The sequence below is a fragment of the Abramis brama genome (assembly GCF_963993115.1).
Source record: "Abramis brama genome assembly, chromosome: 8".
Lineage (NCBI taxonomy): Eukaryota > Metazoa > Chordata > Actinopteri > Cypriniformes > Leuciscidae > Abramis > Abramis brama.
In genome coordinates, this window is record NC_139970.1 from 40,461,894 (window position 1) to 40,485,842 (window position 23,949).

The 23,949-nt window shown below is 37.3% G+C and overlaps 1 long non-coding RNA gene across 2 annotated transcripts in view; it reads right to left on the bottom strand.

Annotated features, from left to right (window-relative positions):
* Positions 1-1,481: 1,481 nt before the first annotated feature.
* LOC311088727 overlaps positions 1,482-23,949 on the bottom strand; it is a 102,193-nt gene continuing 79,725 nt past the window's right edge. For both annotated transcript variants that reach the window (XR_014607553.1, XR_014607554.1), the window contains one exon: positions 1,482-1,554. This is a non-coding gene — a long non-coding RNA (uncharacterized lncRNA). The remainder of the gene's footprint in view (positions 1,555-23,949) is intronic.

Here is a 23,949-nt window from a genome sequence, read left to right on the forward strand (position 1 = left end):
CTCATCATATTGGATAAAATAATAAACTTGCAATTTTTAAAGATGGAAATAATATTATATTTTGATTTCATTCACTACAGTATCACAATTAAGCAAACATGGGATTTAAAATATATATTTCTTTCTGTAAAACACTTTGAATTACAACTGTGTATGAAATGAACTATATAAATACACTTGCCTTGCCTATACTATCATTTACATTATTTCTTTGACTGCTCTGAAAGTCTGGTGTACGATTTACACAAATACTACCTTGAATTTCAACAAAAGCCTATTCATTTAAAAAAAAAAAAAGGTTCAAAATGTACTGCAGAAACGGAATGACCCAAATAAAGTTCTCAAATGATGAAAATTATGCACCCATTTGCTCTCTGCCTTCAGGATGCAATATTATTAAAACTCAAGCCCATTGACGAAGGCCTCAGTCAGTGGGAATATTCTAAGGTTCATTCAGAGTAAAGAACACAATAATTGTGCTTTCTTTCTGCATTTGGCCTCAGTTCTGGCAGTGAAGTAAACAGCAACCTCTCGAAATGCAAATAGCTCAATTCTGGTCAGTGCCAGGGAGCAGAGACATTTTTGAGCAATTAATTTGAGCAATTAAAAAAAATGCTGATCAAAATTTTCATCAACCTTGGCAACTCTCTGACAATTCAAGGACATTAATGCCAACATTCTGTGGTGAGTATGAGAGTCTTTCTGTGATTTTCCTCACAATGGAAAATTGGCGTTCAAAAACTTAAATAGCAGGACAAATGCAACCATGAAGAAGAAGAAGACAAATTCTAGAACCTTTATAAAGTCGGTTCTAAAAGCAGTCTCCAGTTTATAAGCGATGTTAGTGCAAAGTGTGTAAAAAACATTTGGCACATTATAAACAAACCACACAGCTGATGCCCCACATTCAAGCCAAAATTCTTCTGAATAACCCTGAAAAATGAATCATATTTTGCCCAAAGACAGACAAAAACTGTAAGTGAATGTTTTTGCACTGTTCATGATGCAGAAAGAGCAACATGCTGGAACAACATTCCTATAAACCAATCAGATTTGAGGGACAAGTTTACAGTTTATGTCAAGTTTAGACTTACAACCAGGTTTAGGTGCTTCTACATCAGTGTTATTGACCCATCATTTCCCTTCAGATTTTAGGGATAACTAATTAGGTTTAGGGGTAGGAATAGGGTTAGCATAAAATTTTTAGACATGAATGTTGTTCCAGGATCAACAAAATAATTACTCAGCAAAATCAGGATGTGTATTCATGACAATGCAAAGCAGCCTTATTTCTCAGCATCATCTCAACTGTGTTAGACAAACTCCCCAGCCGGCTGTAAATACCTCAGCTACTTATTTGGACATCTAGTCAGCTAATAAAAGTCAATACATGTGCATGCCCTATATAATGCACTTTAAAATACAGTTTTGCTAAGGAGCTTTACAAAAGAGGGAAGGACTTGAAAACCTGAAGGACTAACTTCGTGTCGTGCCATTTCAGCTGTGGTTGAACTGGAAACGCTCGGCTCTCATTCTCAAGTTGAACGTGTCCTGCTGTGGGGTGAAAAAAGACTTGATTGGTTCAATATCAGGTTTCACACTCATATAGACATGTGGTGTGTGCAGACATTCTGTAAAGCAGTGAACTGGTTTCGATTGTCAGTGGCAAACTAAAACAGTACCAGAATCGTACAAAGTAAACAAATATGTCCTTAAAATCAAACACTGAAATGTATATATATAATATTAATCGAGAATCTCAAGAATGGTAGAGTCGAGAATCTTTACTGTACCATTCAAAAGTTTGGGGGTCAGTAAGATTTTTTTAAATGGCCAAGGCTGCATTTATTCGATCAAAAATACAGTAAAAATCTATGATCAATTTCTGAAAATGTCTTTACTGTCACTTTTGATCAATTTAATGCATCCTTGCTGAATTTTTTTTTTTTTTTTTTTTTTTATTGCACAAACTTTTGAATGATAGTGTATATTCATTCCAAGGCTTTGACAACAGGCAACAACACAGCAAATACACACAACACACAAAAACATTTGCATTTCATAACCTCATGATGCTTACTGATAATAATGAAAGGTACTAAAGCAGAAATATCACCAGCAATCTCTCGAAATTCAACCGGCACTATTTCGAAGTAAACACCTTCAGCTTTGTTTTTTAATTTAAATGCAGCTCTACAATGTACATAATTGACTCTTTGAATATTGCTTTATTGAACTCAAAGCTTTGGCCATCTGTGGCTGCGAAAAAAACAAAACAGGACTAGAGCATATTGATGATTATAATCATGTACTCACCCTCCCTACAGATTCCGCTATGAGCCAATAAGTATACAAGTGAATAACAGCTCTCATAACTCAAGATATTACAAAAACAAATTAAGCTTTTCATTGCTTCCTGTGAGACCTTGCTTATGTTTTCTGTGAATACACAGATGTTGTTGAAACATAACTTGTCCAGCAGCCCATCTAACAGAGTGTCCTAACCAGGAAACAATCAATTCAGCAATTCTTCTGAGATGCTGAAGTAAATTGCAACCAAAAGAAATTACACCAGTTTTTACTGGTCTCAATGACATTCATGCTTTATAACAGGTTTGATGCAACAATCAATTTATCTGGACGTCACAAAATCAGAGCCAATTAGAACATACTGTATCTGATGCTTAATGTACAGTTATGCAGAACCTGATTTTAGACCAATGAGATTTCACAGTGGGCGGAGCTACCTGGAGCAACAGCATAAAAACTGACACCAGGCCACTGACAAAATGCCCTGTTGCTCGTCACATCTGGTTAGGATAGAAATCCTATTTAATTAGTTATGGGTGGGAGGGATGGTCAACTAGTCATCTATCAACCATCTAGTCAATTAGTGAGGTCAATCTCGATCTTCATATCTTTAATGTTTTTTGTAAAACCTGTGTGGCTGTGCCATGCTTAAGTTTAGCAGTATTGCCTGGACAATAAAACCCTCTCTGAAAAGTCTCGTCTCTAGATTAATTCTCTTCGACCACCACTACAGCCTTCAATAATGCATTCCAAGACAATTATTGTCAGTGTTCAAATCACCTGCTGTTTTCCCGTTGTTGTGCATTGCCTCTAAGTCATATATTTGTCAGTATCTTTGCTTTGTGAGGACAGTTTTTGCAATAAAAGGCTATAGATGTTCACCTGTTTATAAGTTGAATATATCTCTGTCAAAAGGCTGTGTGTTCTGCGTTGCACAAATCAGATATCACAGTTAATCTGATTTAATTTGAATTTTTTTAGCATTTTAATTAAGTTAGTGTTTTAAAGATAAATCTTGCGGCCCCTTTAGACGTTTGTTGGGCCTCCCAGTGGGCCCCGGACCCCTGCTTGAGAAGCACTGCTATAAATAATTTTTAGACATGCAGACATTAGTCTTTTGCTGTCGTGTTGCATCTTGCTGTTTGTCTCAGCCATGCAACTTCTAAAAAACAAACAAAGTATGTTGAACTCCGTTCAGCTGTTTTATACAACAAGACTGCATGCTGTGTCAATACAAAAAGCACCTTTTGGACCCTACTTATACAGGGCTTCCATAAGACAGACTATAATATACAATATTGATTACATGATGTTTTGAACATCCAGGCAAAACATGAGCATGCAACTCATCATGTTCAGTTTTGTATGTAACATATGTAACACTAAAACAATCGGTTTCACTTTATTTTGATGGTCCCTTTAACACATTCTGTTGACTATAAGTAACGTTGCACCTACATGTCTACTAACTCTCATTAGAGTGTTAGTTAAGTATTAATAGACTGGTAGGGTTAGGGTTAGATTAAGTTGACATGTAGTTGCAAAATTACTTATAGTCAGTAGAGTGTCTGTTGGAGGACCATCACAATAAAGTGTTTGCAGATATTAAGCAGACCGTCTACTTATACTCCAATGAAAGTTAGCTGACATATAGTTGCAAAGTTACTTATAGTCAACAGCACGTTCAAAAGGGACCATCAAAATAAAGTGTTACCAAACAATCATTTGAAACTTCAGACCTTCATTTCCATAAGCCTTTTGGGACTTGAAAACATTGCAGTTTGTCTGAATTCTGTAAGAATTTGTGTGCTTCAACAGACAAAGTAAACAATAACATGCGAGAGACTAATATATCCAGTTCACTAGAGCGGTGTCTATACAAAACTCCTCTATATTTAATAAATCTTGGCATCTGCTTATGTTTCTGTGGCTGGTTTGCCTCCGTCTCTGCGGTGAGATTAAATGATGGGGGACTCCTTAGAGACGGCTTCCAGCAACTGCCTGGATCAGCATCCGTGCTGAGAATCCCACCGCAGAGACAACGACAGAACGACTGCTGAGAGATCCAGCCGCGCTCAAGTTCTGCTGTAAAGTTCTGTCATGTCACTTTGTCATATGAACATTTGATTTGCACAGACTTGAGCTTGTTAAAGTGCAAACGAGAGCTCACCTGTTCATATACACTTAGACATGCACTGATGAGGCTGCAGAAGTTTTTTTTAGCATTAGACAGCTGAGCCCTCACAGACATAACTGATTCATTCTACAAGGATTTATTTGTCTGGTGAAGCAATCAGATTTTGATAGCAGAGATGGAGACATTTTCCAGAATCCAGAAGGAACATTTTATTGCTGGTCCAAAGCTCATGAGACTTTCCAGTCGTTTCTTTTCAGTATCAACTTTATCTTTGATGTTTCACCTATACTTATTCTGAGAAATTAAAATAGACATTAATATTAATAATATAAATGATGTAAATGAATATATGAAGAGTTCAGATGCAAAAGCCTCTAAGTGCCATCTGAAATTTTCTTCTAGAAAGATAATTTTTATGAAGCTTGTATATTTAAGTTCAGTAATTTCACTTAAATGGCAATGATAATTACCTATTAATTGCCATTTAAGTGAAATTACTGAACTTAAATATACGAGCTTCATAAAAATGATCATTCTAGAAGAAAATTTCAGATGGCACTTAGAGGTTTTTGCATCTGAACTCTTCATATAATATCGATGATGCCTTGAGGATGAGATGCACTGTAGTAGCAGCTGATGGCCACACCAGATGCTGACTGATACTTTTGATATTGAACCCTGATAGGTTAACATGCTTTAATTGTTCACATACTGTACATTATTGCAGCTCCTCTATTTCCAGTCTGTCTGAAACACGCTGATTTCTACAAAGCCTCTCCTCCCGAAATGCTCTGCTTGGCCAGCTGACCTAGGGCCAGATTTACTAACAGCTTGCTCCAGCGCAAACCCTCTTATGGCGTTAAAAAACTACTGTCAGGATTTACTAAAGACACGCAGTGAAAAATTAGCGCTGAAAAGGCGTGGACAGGGTTATTTTTGCGGCTGACCTTATTGCATATGCGTTTGTAGGAGTTTCCCTTTCAGACACAAAATTTATGGGAGGAGAGTACTGAAATTAATCATGCAAGGTGATTTACTAAGGTTTGCGCTAGTCAATGTACTTGTGTTTGCGCTATTATTTACCGCGCAAAAAAAGCACGTCTTAAACCAGACGCTACCTCCCAGCAAACATTCAGACTTTTAATGACCATTGAAAAGACGTCCCTCCGACACGTCCCATCATGGTTGAAAAATAGCTCCAAAATGAAAGTTGAACAGACATCCTTGACGTTATCTGTTCTGTGTTACATATTTTTTCCGATTTATGCCGTCATACCGCGACTATTTTTGGCCAGGGACACGACGTTGCCATTGGACCAGTGTTTGCTGGGCTGGTAGATTGCGTTGGTCATTATGGAAATGACCTGACTGCATCTGTGTTCTTTAATTTGCGAGTCGTCAGTAGATCACGCGCAGAACTTTACACTCCCATCGGCGCGGTTTTGGAATTGCGCTAATCTCTCACGCTAATTTGCCCTGTTTAGTGAATCTGCCCTATAGTGCGTTGTGATTGGCCAAACAACTCAAGAGTGTGTATTTATAGAAAAAAGATCCAAGGCACTCAAAAAAGTAAAAAAAAAAGCATTTATTCAAACCATGGCTCACTCTAGAAACATTAAAAATAACTAAAACACTGCACACTGATGCATTTAGGCAATTCAGCCTTCCTCAGGGGCTTTTTAACTTTTTGAACCGGAAGAAGTGCCTTGAATTTTTTTTTCTTTTCTATCAATACAAGTTTAAAACCCAACCAAAGAGCACCTTCTGGGATTATTTAACTTCTAGCAAGCAGTGCTCCAAGATGTTTTCCTTGACCTTGAGAGCGTGCATCGGATATGTCATGCCTCTTACCATAATCACGAGCTTCAGCTTCCAAGGCTTTTAAAGCATTTGTAAACAGACAGTTAATAAAAATGTCGAGCCAGATTATGATAATGTGGATGATCAAGCCAATCGGTCGGAACCAACTTTGCAAGCACGACTTGAGCAGAAGGTTTCAAAAGAGGTCAGTAGTCGTTGTATATAGCCTGCGTTGTACTACTTACAAACTTTTGGGTTGTACTATAACAGCTATATTAATAAATCCTAAACTCTGACTAACCCCTGAAAATGTGTCCGCGACATAACAACAACACTGGTTCACTGGTTCACTGAAGCCAAGAAAGCAAAGAAAGAAGGTGATTCTTTCTTTGCGTTTGTTTTTGGGCGTGTCACGATCCACACACAAAGGAACGGGAAAAGGAAAGATCCAAGTGCAGTAAAGATTTATTAGGGTAAATCCAAAATCGTAGTGTTCCAGGCAGAGGTCAAAATCCAAATAATCAGTCCATAAACAAGAACACAAACAGGAAATACAGGGAATGGAAGTGGCGTGATATAAGACAAGGAATCCGTGACAAACACTAGACTGGCAGGGTATATATAACAACAACTAACAATGAATAACAGGGAACAGCTGGGTACAATGATGACGGGGAACAGCTGAGTGCAATGAACAGTGATTGGTACAGACTAAGATTGTGGGGAATGCAGTTCATGAACAGGATGACACCGTGAAGACAAGGACCTCTAGTGGACACCAGTGATACACAAACAGACACTGTGACAGGGCGGGCATTATGCAAATATTTCACATTTTGGCGTGGACGTTTGAGGAAGTAATATCTGGACATTGGTCGAGGCATTTTAGGCAGGTCTGGATCAGTGTCCTTTATTAAAAAAAAACGCTTTGTGGGAGACTATGAGCTTTACACACTAAAGGAAAAGGAAAATATTAAAAAGCATATGACTCCTTTAATAAAAACTATGCTAGTGTGCTGAACATACATACTGTGAATCATAAAGGATTAATAACATTCATAAAATTATCTTCAAAAAATGCTATCATGAGCTTATGCAATAAGCTTAAATAGGAACATTTTCAGACTAGAAATTGTGGCTCTCCATACCAGTGCTCTCCAAATACTACTGTAATCACACAAGCTCCAGGGGTTTCTTACAACACTGACTTTTGGTCTGAACGCAATGAAATGTAAAGCTCCAGGTCGCCTTGAGCTGTGGCTTTTATCAGGAGTGTTTTATGTCAATGAAGAGAAGATCCTTGTTCTCCAGTGACCTTGCTGTAGCCCTCTACTATCTGGAATCGTGATGGAGGATGTGTTTACACTCACCTTCACTGTACGAACACCGCAGCACAAAAGCCCTGAGGAATTCACTGGCACTCTGCCATCAGAGAAACGTGGTAAATCTTGCATGATTCCCCTCTGCCTATTTCATGCATACTGCCTTCCTTTCATAAATCATTATGTAGGGCAGGACTCGTGGGCAGGAACAATTAGTGACTCATTTAGTGAAGTCCTGGCCCACAGGAAAGAAAAAAGCACATATGAGATCTCTATAATAATACCCTGACTGGTTATGAGGTTAAATGGACTTCTGATTAAGTCTCCTTCATTTCAGATGTTTCTCCTGAGAAAAAAATTCCCCATACATTTTTAAAATCTTGGACGGGGGCACTTTTAGGTCTAGGAGCCTATCATGTACAGCCGGCCCAATGCGGCGCCAGGCGCGGCGCAAGTGTTTTTTGTTAGTTTCAGCCCGACGCAGTTATCATTTTCACGTCCTGCGCCACGTTGTTTAAATAGCTGAAATAGCTGGACTGAAAACGAGGTGTGTTCAGGCGCATTGCTGGCATGTTGCTATTTTGAGGAACTGAAATAGACTGAGCCATTGACCAACTGAAACCTGGTCTAAAGTCAATGGCGCAGTATTTTTTTTGTTATTTAAAGAGCGCGTTATTAATATGCGTTAAGTAATATGAGCCTATTGGCGGGTGCACAACGCGCGTACACTTTGCTTATACACACAGGGACGCGCAGCAGCACACAAACATGCAAAATATTAAAAATAAAAGGATTACAATGTAAAAGATTAATATTGTGTACATAAAGATATGGTGAAATCCGGCTTGTCCCGTAGATGGTCTGCTTGCGCTTTAACCTCACGCACGAGCAGATCCGTTTCCTCTCTGGAGACGCGCTCAGTCTTTCCGCTTGCACATTCTGCCATGTACACTCTGATTGGTTTATTGCACGTTACGCCTAAAACACACCCATTACTCATTAAGAGAATAGGGACAACCCTTTTAGACCATGTGCCACGCACACCGACCATTTTTCACGGTGTTAAACTAGCAAAAGTGGATTCGGACACTCCCTAAGTCCACTTGTGCCTTGCGCTTTAGACCATGCGCTTAGATCATTAAAATAGGGCCCAAAGTGCCAATGATCTCCACTAGAGGGCACTCCTCCCAACCCCTGGGCTATATCATCATGAACTTCAATTCCCATAACCCATTGCCTGGACTCATTATGTTGTGATTAGGTTCAGCTTGTTAAGCCCTGCCTATAAGCCCTGTGTTTTTAATCATTCTTTGCGAAGTCTTGTATTTGTGTTACACAAATTCTGAGCATTATCCTGGTTTCCTGTGTCTTGTTTTTTGATTCTCTGCCTGTTATTCTTTTTGCCTGCGTTTCTTGGACCTTGTTTTATATGGATTGTTTGCCTCTGTGTTAGACCTTTTGCCTGTTATATGGATTACGATTCTGGATTGTCCCAATAAAGCTGCATTTGGATCTTCAAGTCTCGGACATCCTAACAAAGGGTGTTTGGATGTCTGAGTTTGTAACACAAAGGGGTTTGGATGACAAAAAAAAAAAGGTTTTGAATCCGTAATCTAAGCTAATAATGCTAATCAAATTCATTGTATAGCTCTATTTTCTTACTGTATGTCAGTATTGTATTGTCTCACTGTGTCATTGATGACACAAACAGGAGGAGGTAGATGAAATCAAGCTTGGGTTTAGACCAAGCAAAGACTGAAGCCTCACTCTTTTATAATTGCATTATTGTTCAATAAAATCCCACAAAGTAATCTGTTTCTTACAAAATGGAGAGAAAAACCATGCGATCACATTCAGGGGTGTGATTTATTAGTGCAAATTTGGATCCAGTCTAATCAAAGAGTGCAGAGTTTGTTCTGCTACCTGCTGTCTACGCGCCAAATCTAATACAGGCCACAGCAGGCTGCCCGTCTGGATAAAGGCTTTTGTAAGTCTGACTGCATTGAATAAAAGATGTCAATTTTCACATTCATTTCCTATTAATACAAGCTCAGGACTTGGAAACCCTTTTCCCAGTACAAATCATCATAATGTAGACCTATTTCAAAAGAACACTTACTGGCACTACATAGAGGAACTTCAAGACATGCAATTTATTGGATTTGTTCACACTGCGCACAAATACTGTATGATCTGAATCATTTTATAATGTCATGTCAAGTTAAAAATACTACAAAATGCACCTCACACTTTGTGCCATTTCATTGCATCTAAATGCAGTGCAAACTTCCCCTCATTAATGCATCTGATAGTAGTTTGGTGAATACGAAACCAATCTAAATATACAGTACAAAGCTTCTTTTCCCTGATGATTCGGAAAATATGTAGATTTCAAAACCTATTTGTCATCCAAACCCCTTTGACTTTGAAGTACCCTTGTTAATATTTCAAGCTGACATTTCAATAATTTAACAACAAATTCGCATTTTCACGGTTCTCTGATGTTGGTGAATGGAAACAACATAAAATATTTCATTCATGTTTTGATTGTTATTTATTTATTAGTTTAGTCATACATTTATTAGCACAATTAATTATTAAGAACTGTTGGGGAACAGTTGCCTATCAAAACCCGAACCCGAACAGTTTTTCTGCTGTTCAGACTATAGCTAAGTTTCCATCCACTTGTCAATCGAATTATCTGAAGTCAGGTAAAAAAAACTGCGATCAAATTGGTATATCGAATTGATCTGAGACATTTTAAGGTGTTTCCATTCATTTTCGCACTGAATCGCACAACATTCAAGCAAACATTTGCGAACAAAGTTTTGCTAGACAAAATGGATTTATACAAATAACGTTTCCATCAGCGTTTATCGCATAAGCCGTATATCGATCAAGATAAAATCAGATGAGACCGAACGTATTTCATTTGAGTCGATATTCATGAAATTCAATCGAATTTTACTGTTTCCATAAGGCATTTTTCATTCGATATCACTTAATTCGGATAAAAACGTGTGGATGGAAACATAGCTTATGAAAAACTAAACCGGTTTGAATCGAAAATGCCCCCAAAATGCTTTGCTTTACATGCCTTGTCCACATAATGTGTCAAAAGTGTAATATCACAGCAGAATATACAGTATGTGCCTTTATAAAAACAAGAACTAGGTTTATATGAGGATCAAGTGCACTGATTTGACAACAGAGGAGACTAAATCGGCAGAGACACAGAGCGTACAGTAGGTGTGCGTTGAGACATTTTTCTCAGTGACGATTTTGAAGATATGAACAAACAAACATGCTTTATGGGGACATTCCACTGAAGCAATTTTATACTGTACAAACTGTATATTCTATTACCCTACACTAACCCTTAAACCCATCACAGAAAACTTTTAGCTATTTTAGATTTTCAAAAAAGATCATTCTGTATGATTTATATGCTTGTTTCCTCACGGGGTCCAAAAAAAATGTCCTCACAAGGTCAAAATTTACTGGTATTACTATTGTGGGGACATTTGGTCCCCATTACGTAGGGAATACCAGGACCACACACACACACGCACGCACGCACACACACAGAGAGAGAGATAATTATTCTCTTTCTTTATAATTGTCCAGTCTATTTCTGACTATTTCACCTCATGCGTCTAACTATTGGAGTTCAAACGTCTGAAAATCTGGGATTCAGTCTCAGAAATAAACAAACTTCTTCGCAGAACATTTTTCACAAATGTTGTTGAAAATATGTACATCTTGCTAATGTTGCTGAAGGACACACAATTGTCAGTTCATCATCAAGGCTCTTGCTGCACTGCTGTGGAAAGACTATTATGGAAAAATCACTGAAACAGATCAAAACAAAAACATCCAACCCATGAATACATATGAAATGTTTATGCTTTTATTACTTTACATTTGAACATAGATAAATTGCCTGTGCCTATACAGTTGCATACTAGGGCTGGGCGATATAATATTTGCAATAAATTCACTATAATTTGATAGGTTTGTGCATTGTGAATATCACTTCTAATGTGCTTTCTGTGGTTCTATTATAGTGTTTAATGTTGTTTTAATAGCATTTCTGATCTAAACTTCAGTAGCAAAAATAGCATATGAACTGATCAATTTGATTAATTCTCTGTCTGGTTCAATGAATTGATTCAAAACTGTTCAATCTCACTCAAATACTGTCAATGGATGTCTATAATTGGCATTTTTCATGCATCAAAATGTTGTAGTAGAAATAAATGTAGGTAAATACTGCTGTTTATTACTATGTGTTGTTCTATTGGTGCATATCAAAAATAGTGTGGAAATCATGCCTTGATAATTCGACTGTATTTCCATGTACCTTAGTCCCACAGCAGTGAGGAGCCATTGAGTTCAGTGTGAGTGGCCGAACACACTTCACACCAGTTTCTCCTTGCTTTTGATTGATAAAGAGCGTTTCCGTGAGCAGATGGCCAAACCAACTGCACAAGGCCCTGGGTAGAGAGCTGCGCTTCAGCATTCGGGGCATCTTACAAGACAAAACCCTGGAGGGAACAAACACTCTCTGTTTCTCTCAAGCACGCATGCAGAGCACATACATGAGGAGGTGACAGAGAGTTGCTCACGAAGACACAGGAGGCCTATCATCACTCAACAATACCTTACTGTGAGTGGGAGGAGTGTGTGTTTGAGACAGATGCTTTCATGGGCCACAGAGAACACAGTGTGAACACTAAATACGGCAGACACTGAAGGTATGTGACACGATGCTTAGCGATCCCGATTCACAAATGAATCTCCCTTTTGAGTCAGTTCTTTTTAAAGAATTGGTCACACGTAGGTGAAATGTACTGAATCTGTTTTACTTAGCTATAATGGGGATATATCACAGACTTTATTTATGTCATGACAATTCTGTTTAGCATGGTAATGGATATGACAATGTTTATATGTCTGGTCTTGACGGAATAGATCTGCTACACTGCTTTGAGCATTATGAGCAAGTAAGACATACTGCTGCTGTACAATATAGCATACATGAATCACCCGTAGCGGACGTATACAGGTGGAGCTGGGGAAGGAGGAGGGTTTCTGAAAGTGCGCTGGACTGCTACAGCAAATACTTGAACAGCGAGATAATTGCAGGAGCCAATCAGCTGTGTCCTATAGAGAACGATGTGAATGCAGATTGAGTTAAGGACCAATCAGCCTGCGCCATCTCGAGTTTCACGACAGAACTTTGTATAAATATGAAATATAAAAAATAGTCAGTAAATTGATCTGATTTATGTTTATTTGAAAAAACATCTCCAAAAGAAGTAAAACAAAAGTTGTTGTGTACTTATTTACTTTATATAAAAAGTTTGGGGTCAGATTTTTGTTTTTATAATATTATATTTAGAATAATAATTTTATTCAGCATTAAATTGATTAAAACTGACAGTTTTTACGAAAAAATTACATTTAAAATAAATTGCTCTTTTGAACTTTCTATTCATCAAAGGATCCTGAAAGAATTGATCATTGTTTCCAAAAAATATTTAATATTTTAATAGATTTAAATAAACATTAAATAAAAAAGATACTTTAAATTGTAATAATATTTCATAATATTGTATTTACAGTTTTTCTGAATTGCTAAAAACACATTTCTTGAAACCCTCACTCACTTTCTCAAAACCTTAAACACAAAACCACATTTTCAAACCACATTCACTGAACCTCTGACTCTTCTGGCAAAATCAAACAATTGCCTCAAAACCATTTTATCTGTTCTCAAAATCAAACAATGCTCTCAGATAATACACACAGCGAGTCAAAATTATGAACACTACAGATCATTCATTAGACACTACATCAAAAAATGGAGAACACAGAATCCAACGCATGTAGTTAAGTATATTGTAACAAAGTTAACAAATTTTGCAATTCCGTAAAAAAGTATAGTAATGACAACTTACAGTAGTAAGGTGAATAAATTGTATACTGTATCCACTGGAAGTATAGTGCTGTACTGAATATTGAATAGTAGGCCTATCGAATGTCTGTATATTCAGCACTTGCATACTGTGAAAATACAGTGACCCAACTGCAAAAGCCAAAAAGGTTACAGTAAAAAACTCTAAATGAAAAGCATGTTACAGTAAAGTACACTCAGAAGAGTTGTGCAACCGCAAAATCAAGGTCAGTGAGAGAGATTTTATTCTGCTTCAGCATCATGTCTTCATGTTGGTCCGGCCGGAGGAGTTTCTCCACATCTCAGACAACGTCATCTCTGCAGACAAAGGGAAAAACCCTAAAGCAGATCCAGCCTTGACGACATTCTCCACACCTTGCTCTTCCTCGTCCTCTTCCTCTTCCTGCTTGTTCACCTCCTCTTACTCGTCCTCCTTCTCTCCCTCTTATATTGTTTCCATCCATTGTTGGTATCAACATTCAGTGCAACATTTTTGAGTAAATTTTGGGACTATGAACTGACTTGTATCATGTACAGTTGGTTTGGTCACATCATTAGAAATAAGTGTGAAGAATTTTGAGTCGTTGTGTGTAAAGGATGACAACTGTGTTGCAAGTTGTGTTTAACTTTCGCCTACCTGTGTTTAGCATTTTGAAACATTAAGTGCATCACAGTGCAAAATGTGTTTTAGTGAGTGAGAATGTGTTTAGAGTTTTGAAGAAAGAGTGCATGAGATTTGCAAACAGTGTTTTAACTACCTGATCTTGTTTAATGTTTTACAGAAAGAGTGATTTGTTCGACAAATTGGTTTAGACTATTGAGAATTTGGTTCAGAGAATGGAGTTTAGTGTTTTAGCAATTCAGAAAAACTGTAGTATGTATATAGTATGTATTGTATTTAGTATGTATGTATTTTTGATCAAATAAATGCAGCTTAGGAGAGCAAATTTCAAAATTATGAAAAAAGGTTTCTTACAGACTAAGCTACGATTTCAAGCTACAATTTCCATCCATTTTTAGAGTAACTATAACCTTTTTCTGAAGGATAGTTTTGAGTTTAGCTATTTTTTTATTATTTTTTTTTTAGTAGTATAGTGGATTATCTTGCTACACTTTTTGAGCAGTTTGCCAAACACTGAGAGAACATGAAACGAGAGAAAAAGACAAAATGAGAGGAGACGAGACAAGACTAGACACGATAAGAGAAGAGGAGAAGAAGACAAGGTGACAAGAGAGGAGAAAAGGAGAGGTGAAAAAAGAAATGATCAAATTACCCTGGGAATTAGCATCTGATACCATGAAGAGAGAGACAGACAGATGAAGAGAGACACACACACACAGCTCTGCCATGATCTGCAGCAGATCCATTCATCCTCCTTCCGAAGAAACACTCCACACTCAACCTGCTACAACAAAATCAATGTTCACCTTATTCTCAGCCTAAAACGGTGATTTATGCACAGCCGAGAGAGAAGAGAAGAGCTACGGTGAAGAAACTGCAATTTGACATGCAGAGAACACAGCATCTCCATATCCATAAGAGCCAGTCAAACATGTGGCACATGAGCTCTCAGACGGCTCGGAGCAGACACAAAAACACCGCGTGAGGAGGAACCGACACAGTCACTCAGTGACCTTTCTGTGCAATTTCAAAGCAACTTCAATTTGTCAAACAACCATAAATTGTCACGGCCATAGGATCTGTGACTTCAGCTTGTGTTGGAGAAATGCGTTCTCCTTGAGAAATGCATCTGCTGCACCTGTGCATGGGAACACAACATCATTTAGCCTGAAGGTTTCATCAGCAACCTCCTCCAGCTGGACGTATTAAAGCAAAACAAGCATATATTACCGATGGACACATGATGAAGCAACACTGCATTTTGCTGGATGGGTTTCTATTTCTGCTGGTTTTGTAGCTCCGCCCACACTGAGATCCCATTGGACCTCCGTTCCGCTCCCCATATACATACTGTAAAAAATTATATGGTCAATAGGTTATGACAACATTTTTTACATTGCTTTAACTCATCAAAATAAGTTAAGCAATTTTCTACTTTTTTACAAGATTCAACTAATTTTTTAAAGTCAGTTTAATGTAATTTAAGTTGAAATGACTTAAACATTCAAGTTGATTGTACTTTAAAGATATTTAAATGATTTTAAAGCCACTTATGATTGATCAAAATACAGTAAACTGTAATATTGTGAAATATTATTACAATAAAAAAACAACAACTCTTTTCTATGTGAATATATTTTAAAATGTAATTTATTCCTGTGATCAAAGCTGAATTTTAAGCATCATTACTCCAGGCTTCAGTGTCACATGATCCTATAAATCATTCTAATATGCTGATTTTCTGCTCAACAAAAAATTCTTATAATTATCAATGTTGAAAACAGTTGTGCTGCTTAAAATGTAATCCATGAAACTATTTTCTTTGATGTATAAAAAGTTCAAAATAATAGTATTTATTTGAAATATAAATATTTTGTAACATTATAATCTATTTACTCTCACTTTTGATCAGTTTAATGTGTCCTTGCTGAATAAAAGTGTATTTTCTTTTACAAAAAATCATACTAACCCCAAACTTTTGAAATGGTAGTGTATATTAACGATCAAACATCGAGGAGAGTTTAGAACCAAATATTACATGACAAATCCCTCAAGTTTCTCAAGAGAAATCATAAAAGCTGGTCAAACATAAAGGAAGTCATAAAAATACCAAATATGTGTTTTTAGTTTTAAGCTCTTCAACATGCTATCCAAAACATTCTGTATTTCTCTACATTAATCATCCCCTTTAAAACAGCAATACTACATTTTAAAGTAAACAAAAAAGTATCATGTAGTCAACATCACTAACTGACTGGTCAATTGTTGGATGGCTAGTTGACAATTCGACCATCCTGACTCATCCTTACTGCTGATCTGAGGGGAAAAAAGGAAACAAAGCTTGAGAAAACATGTGTCTTGATGGTCTTTAAAGACACATTAAAGGGGTGGTATAATGAAATTATGAGATGTAAAATATGTCTTTGATGTCTCCAGAGTGTGTATGTGAAGTTTTAGCTCCAAATACCCCACAGATATTTTTATATAGCATGTTAAAGTTGTCACTTTTTGAGGGTGAGCAAAAACGCACAATTTTGTGTCTGATCTTTTAAATACAAATGAGCTGCTGCTCCCGGCACAGGGGGCAGAGCTTCAACAGCTTGCACTCACACAGAAATGCACTGAAAATTTCAAAAACTTTTAGCCTTTAATGTTCAAACTGAAGTCAGATGATGCCAACGGAGTCAATGATGGAGAGACTCAAGAAGAAGTGACAACATGTAGAAGCAACAGGACATTTCTAAATGGTTAGTTGATGAATTTATGTAGCTTATGTGTAGTTATCTTCTAGTCATTGATTAGCCTATTCTGTCTTGATAATCTATAAATCGTGTTCAGGGCGCGGGGTTTATGTAAATTTTAGGGTTGGTGATGTCACTAACCCGGGAGGAATGTTGTGTAGTCTCTACCAGCCGTTTGTTGTAGTCCTTAAAAAGCGATTTCTTTAAAAGCAAATATCTCCCTTTGCTTTGAACTTTGAGCGTCATAACTTTGCAGATGTTGTTTAAGCTCAAACAGCAACATTACACACTAACTAAAGTTAGAAAAGTGAAATCATAATCAACCACCCCTTTAAGTGAGTTTGGTGAAAGTGAGAGCTATTCTGCACAAACATATCCCCCTCCTCCTCCTCCTCCTCCTCCACCTACTGTAGTCTATTTATTGCCTCTCTGACTGACTTTGACCCTGCAGTCTCCAGGATCTCAGGTTGACCCTGCACAGGTCTACCGTGTATCGCACGGCTGCAAAACTGTTTTGTTTTTTTACACTGGCAAGGACGTTCTAAAATCAAACCTTACAGGTGCAGCGTGTTTTCGCCTACACAGTGAAACTGTGTAAAATGATCAGTTGTTCTTGTAAAATGATCTGCTGGTTTTGTGAAGAAATTAGTATTTATATACACATATAAATCCTAAAGTCTACCACCTATTGTTCACTGAATAAAAACTGGCACAGTAGAGATTTATGGTGTTCCAGATGAAACATCCAGGTTATTAAAGGAATAAAAAATGCATTAAATGCAGTGGATTTTTTATATAGGCTATATATATATATATATATATATATATATATATATATATATAAAAGATTTCTTTAGTGGAGTGTAATGGCCATGCATGGAATGTGTTAAATCAATTACTCCTTTGCCTTCGCTTTATATCGATTTCCTGAATAAACACATATCAGCCAGATCTGTTGGATTTGAGAACTGCAGGCTTTTTTTTTTGACAACTGTTTATTTTTTCAACTTTCCGACTCAATTTGAAATCTATAATCCGAAGCTTAAACAATGATTCTTTCACTGTATGGTTATTTGTCAGTCATAAAAGCCTAAACATACTGCCTCTTTGCCTGAGAGAAATACACAGAGCTTTCCTGCAACCGTAAATTCAAAGCGACACAACACTAATGTAAATACATCTCTCTCTTTCTGTTGCCTAACCTCCCAGTAAACTACATCCAACAAAAACACATCTACAAGGCTGTCAGGAAAGGTATATTATGCAAGGTAGAGATTTTTTTTCCATCTACAAATGACATATTTCCTTTGCCTAGAAAGCCTCCGAAACGCAAAACAATTTAGTGCAGGAAGGACCCAAGTGCGGTAGTTTCATAAAGGTAATCATTTTTTTCCAAGCTATTTCTAAGGCCTCGTCAACACGGATACGGGTATTTTTATAACCGGAGTTTTTCCTCCTGCGTTTAAAAAAAAAATCCCGTCCACACATGCTCGGTTTAAAAGAAATCTCCGCCTACATGAAAACAGAAAAACACGCTATCACGCGCTGTCAAGAGCATGCCACACCAGCAGGCGGCGATCGTAAAGCCACGTTGGCCGATCAAAAGCCTGAATCAGAAGCAAAAACCCCGGTTTTACTGTCTACACGACAACACTGCAACCGGCGTTTCTGAAAATCCTCACCCTGGAAACCGATGTTCGGTTTCAGTGACCTGATACTGCGTTTCCGTGTGGACAAACGGCCGAACCGCGTAAAAAAAGTCATGGTTAAAAAAATACCCATGTCCGTGTGGACAAGGCCTAAGCTAATCTAGGAGTTGAGGTTGAATTTCCACTAGCCCTGCTCTCTTTTTGCAAGATCTAGCATGCACCGCTTCCACAATTACATAACCTCACCATTCACTACAAATGTCAGTAGACCAGGAAGATTTTTAAAACGAGTGATTCATTCATAAACCCGTAAGATCTTCCCTTCATGCTGTGGAAATAGGGGGTGGGGCTGAAAATGGGCGGAGCTACATTAGGTCTATAGATTTAGAACTATTCATTTTGTAAGTTTATAGTTTTACTGTTTACTCTTATCTTTTGGTTTGCGCTCCAAATGAAAAGAGAAAACAATCAGATGAGATGAAGTACTTCTCATTAGTCAAGAATTTTATTTACTGAAATATCCAAACACAGGCCTTTTCACATGGTTACTGAATATATAAACCGTTACCGTGACATATATGGCCCACTCCTACTCCAGAGGTAAAAAGGGTAAATACTAGGGATGTCCCGATCCGATCACGTGATCGGAAATCGGGCCCGATCACATGGTTTCAGACTCGATCGGAATCGGACGTTACCTCCCGATCAGGACTCGGATATATATATATATATGTATATATATATTCTCATTATTTTTTAACACATCTATAGTTATGCGGTGGCACAGAGTTACGCCGATTTCACACTGCACGCGTTAGCTGAGCGTAAGCAGCGCAGGAGCAGTGCGTATGGTGAGCAGGAGCAGGAGCAGGAGCAGGAGCAGGACACGCGCGTTTTGCTTTCACACTGGCAGCGTTTGTCACGCGCGGCTGAACCGCGGGTTGTGTACAGACAGAGTAGCCTACTCTATAATGGATATGTTGGCATTGCTTTATTTCGTTTTCAAATACATTTAAGAGAAAAGACAAAGACAAAGTCAAGAAGCTTATTTTATTAATAATTTCATTTATAACTTTTGGTTCATCTTTGTTTTTATTGTTCTGGCAACAAGTTTGTTTTTGGACATTTGTTTTCTTTTTAAATTGCTGTTGGTCATTTGATCGACTGTTTAAAACACAATAGATATCATCAATGCACTTTTTGGATAAAACTGCGGTGTATTTTGGCCATGATCAATGCATTGTCACTTTAATTCAGCGTAAGCGGCGCAGCAAAAATAGATTACTATCGAAACTATCGCGGCACTGCTGCTCTGCTCTGCCGCGCCGCCTCTGCGTGCGGTGTGAATGCTCTAATCTGTTAACATGGGCGCCGAAAAAAATACGCGCTGCATGCTCTGCTAACGCGTGCAGTGTGAAACCGGCGAGTGCAGTTCCTAAAAGCACATTACTGGCTTTGCAAACACTGTGGCACTTTTATTTTTTATTTGTTTACATGCCTGCTGGGTATTTTAAGTTGAGTTGCTATTTGTTTATATATTAGACTTTTTTTATATTTACTGTTGCACTAAAGTCCAAAAGTGAAGAATTTATGCTATTTATTACTTGATTGTTCAAGCTACCTCACAGAAGTGCTCTGTTTGTTAACAGAGTTGTTGAATGTTAAAATAAGGTGAATTAAATAAAAAATAAGGAACATCCTGGATCTGTTTTTCGCTCTTCTTTCTTCTTTTTTTTATGTATTAGCCTATAGAAGTATCGGATCGGGACTCGGTATCGGTAGATACTCAAAATCAAATGACTCGGACTCGGACGGGCAAAAAAACCTGATCGGGACATCCCTAGTAAATACTGATTTATTTATCAACCATTCAAGTTATGACTGTCGAAAGTTGCCAACTGTTCTCCATCCCTGCTAAATGTAATCTGACTTCAAGGGCAATTGCTCTGCAAAGTCACTCTACTCAGAACATTTAAAGAGCCGTTTAGGGTTTAAGAAATCCCAGGGACATTCATTACAAAATTTGCTTCTTATGTCATTTGAGTTTTATAGTACAAAAAAGCTAATTCAGTAATACTTAATTATGTGACCCCAGATTAAAACCCTGTAAAAGTCCATCTCAAGGATATGAATGGACAAAACATGCTTTTACATCTTCTGGTCACTTTAATATGTATAATCTTGTTACTCCTACTGCACTACTCCAAGTTTGCTGCAGTATATAGTATACTTACAGTATGTACATTTTCTGTATGCACAGAATACACAAATGACCAAATGGCAGAGCTGATCATGAGTAATACTGTATTCCATTATGCAATGCATTCAACCTTAAACGGTACAGTGTGATGAATAAACCAAACTATAAATCACTGGCTTCCGGCAACGGCGCATGTTCACGAGAGAGTCGAGTTCTGGCAGAAAAGTGACCTCTGACCCCGACGTATGATGTAGCTCCTCTTCTCTTATCCTAAAATCCTCTGACGATTTTACTTAAAACTTCTTGTTTTAGACTTGTAATTTGTGACCTGTTTTGTTTTGCTCTATCCTCTGCGTTTCTGCGATCGTAAATTCTCACCTAAGCTTATGCCACGCCTACGTCATACATCCTACATCATACGTACTACGTCATACTTCCGTTGCCAGAAACCAATGGTTTTAACTTATAAAGTTTTAAACATGGCTATTTATCTTACAAAAACCCATCTCTTTGCTTCAGAAGGCTTAATTAACCCACTGGAGCAGTATGGATTACTTATATGATGGATGCATGCACTGTATAGAGCTTCACAAACTCAGACACTATTCACTCCCAGCCAGGATATATTTTAATATAACTCTGATTGTGTTTGGCTGAAAGAAGAAAGTCATATACACCTAGGAAGGCTTGAAGGTGAGTAAATTATGGGATAATTTTCATTTTTGGTTGAACTATTCCTTTAACGGTTCTTCATGGAACCATAGAAGTCAAGAAAGAGTGTAGATCTCCATTTGGCCAACATGAATCTTCCGTTCTCTATGCCAGGACCACAATAATACAACATTTCTTTAATTACCTATATTAATTCACATCCAGTTGATCAGGGATATTGATTATTGGATTCAGGGTTGAGGAGAACGCCACTAAGAAGCTGTGAATCACCTCAGAGAAACAGAGTAAGAGGGGAAGGAAAATCACTCGCCATAAAGCACCACCACAGTCACAGTAAAACTCTCACAACACACAACACACAACCCACGATGAGTTAGTAATTTATACACAATCCACGCCTCCACACACCTGCCCTCATGCTCCAACGCAAAACTGCTCGCAACTTATTCTCACGCAACACACGCCTACACACAACCCACGCTTAATTTGTGTTCACTAGTCAGTTTGGCAGAAAACAAAGGATGAAGAGAGAATAATTGACCAAGCTACAGATGAGGCATGCAGCTTTCAGCCTTTATTATGCTTTCACAGAAACAGCAATGTTTTTTTTTTACAATATTTATCTACCTTTTATATTCTCACAGCTATTGCTGTGAAAAATCGGTTATTAGTTCATACAGTAGTACTGTAAGCTGTTTTATGAACAGGACAGTTTGAGTCACCATGAAATCAAAATTGACAATTCTTATATTTTCATGGAATACTGCAGCGTTTATTATAAATAATTTATCCATGCATTTCATTGTTGTTTTTATTAATGTGCCCTCATAATCTTTAATCAAAATAACTTCCCCTCCACTTGAAGCAACATCTCTTCTCTGATGTTTCATCATGAGGGCGGGGCAACCTGTCACTCAAACGAGATTAACCAATAGGCAATGACAAAATCCAACCAATCAAATCAGGTCCTGTCATACATTTTGTCTTGTTCAAGAAGCCTTTTCACTCGGATATATGTCACAAAAGGGAAGACGGTCGCAACTTCCATTTCATTGGATGTTGACATGCAATTTCTTTTTTTATAATTATACATATAAGGTATAGAAGGATTATGTTTATTATCCTTATATACATATATTATGTATAAACATTTAATTGCATTTTATTTTGTGATTTTATTGCTACAGTGTGAGGACCCCATATGCACACGTCTAAGAGCCAATCACAATTTTGTAGGGCTGCTGAGATGGTAAAAAAAATGAAAGCTGAAGCCACTTCAATTGAATGGTCTATGATTCATTGAACATTTCTAGAGTGGCAGCCACAATGCCTTGTAAAAGTCTGAAATCATAAATCCTTAAAAATAATCAAAATAGTCTATCCGAGACTGCTGCCATTGTCCAGTACCACACAGTGCAGAAAAAATACAACTCAGCAAGCAGCATTGGATTTGAACAGAACAGAAATTTTATGTGATGCTGTGTAAATGAAATGCTTCATCAAACCTTAAACTTTGCTGTTGTCATGACAGCCAGTAGCAGGTTCTGTTTTCTGTCAGCTCTGCACGAGAATCAAAAAATGTTTTGTAATTATGATTCTTGTATATATACATTTGTATACGTGGTGAATCACACAACATGGTTCACGTATTGATTCACATTTTGACAGCTTAACTCTGTTATGTTATTGTTAACTAAAACTAAAAATATATAAAAAAAACTCTTTTGGTAATTGAAATAAAGCTGAAATATAATAAAATATAAATACTAGATGAAAAACTTAGAGCCAAATTAGAAATGTTAACTGATAAAAAAAAAATATAAAAAAAAAGAAACTAAAACTAAAATAAATTAAAGCTAAATAACAAAAATTAATAAAATGGCAAAGGCACATAAAATCATTAAAACTTAAATTAAAATGAAAACTGAAAAATATAAAAATATAACCGGATATATCCGTCTAATAAATATAGACGGAACTTAAATACAAACATAGATGACACTGCTTAACGGAACACAGGTGATACAGATGACGATGATAGACTAAACAGGTGATACAACTGAACTGATAATGACAGTAACCATGGAAACAAAGGAGTGGCGGGAAAAGAACAAAGGAAAACTGGAACCAATCAAAACACAAACTGAAAGTTCAAACATACACTGACACGTGACAACACCAATATGTGGTTCAGATTTGCACAGTGGTCTGCTATTTGTTAAAGAAAAGCTCAAGCAATATGTAAAAATGAAAATGTACAACTGCTCAGATTATCATTTAGCCGATTCCCAGTCAAATCGTGACAGGAAGCTTGTTTTGTAAAATAGTGGAATATAATAAGCAGTGTCATTACTCTCCTATATATTTTTCTGTGTCTATGCATGCGATGAGAGCCATTAATTTGTTTTTCTTTTATCAGAGCAGCTCTGCATAAGCAGGAGATGAAGTCTCTGATGATTACTCTTACTGTAGTACAAATCAGCCTCTTGAGACCATGATAGGACGGCCATCACTGTGTACCAAGTAAAGTTTCTGAA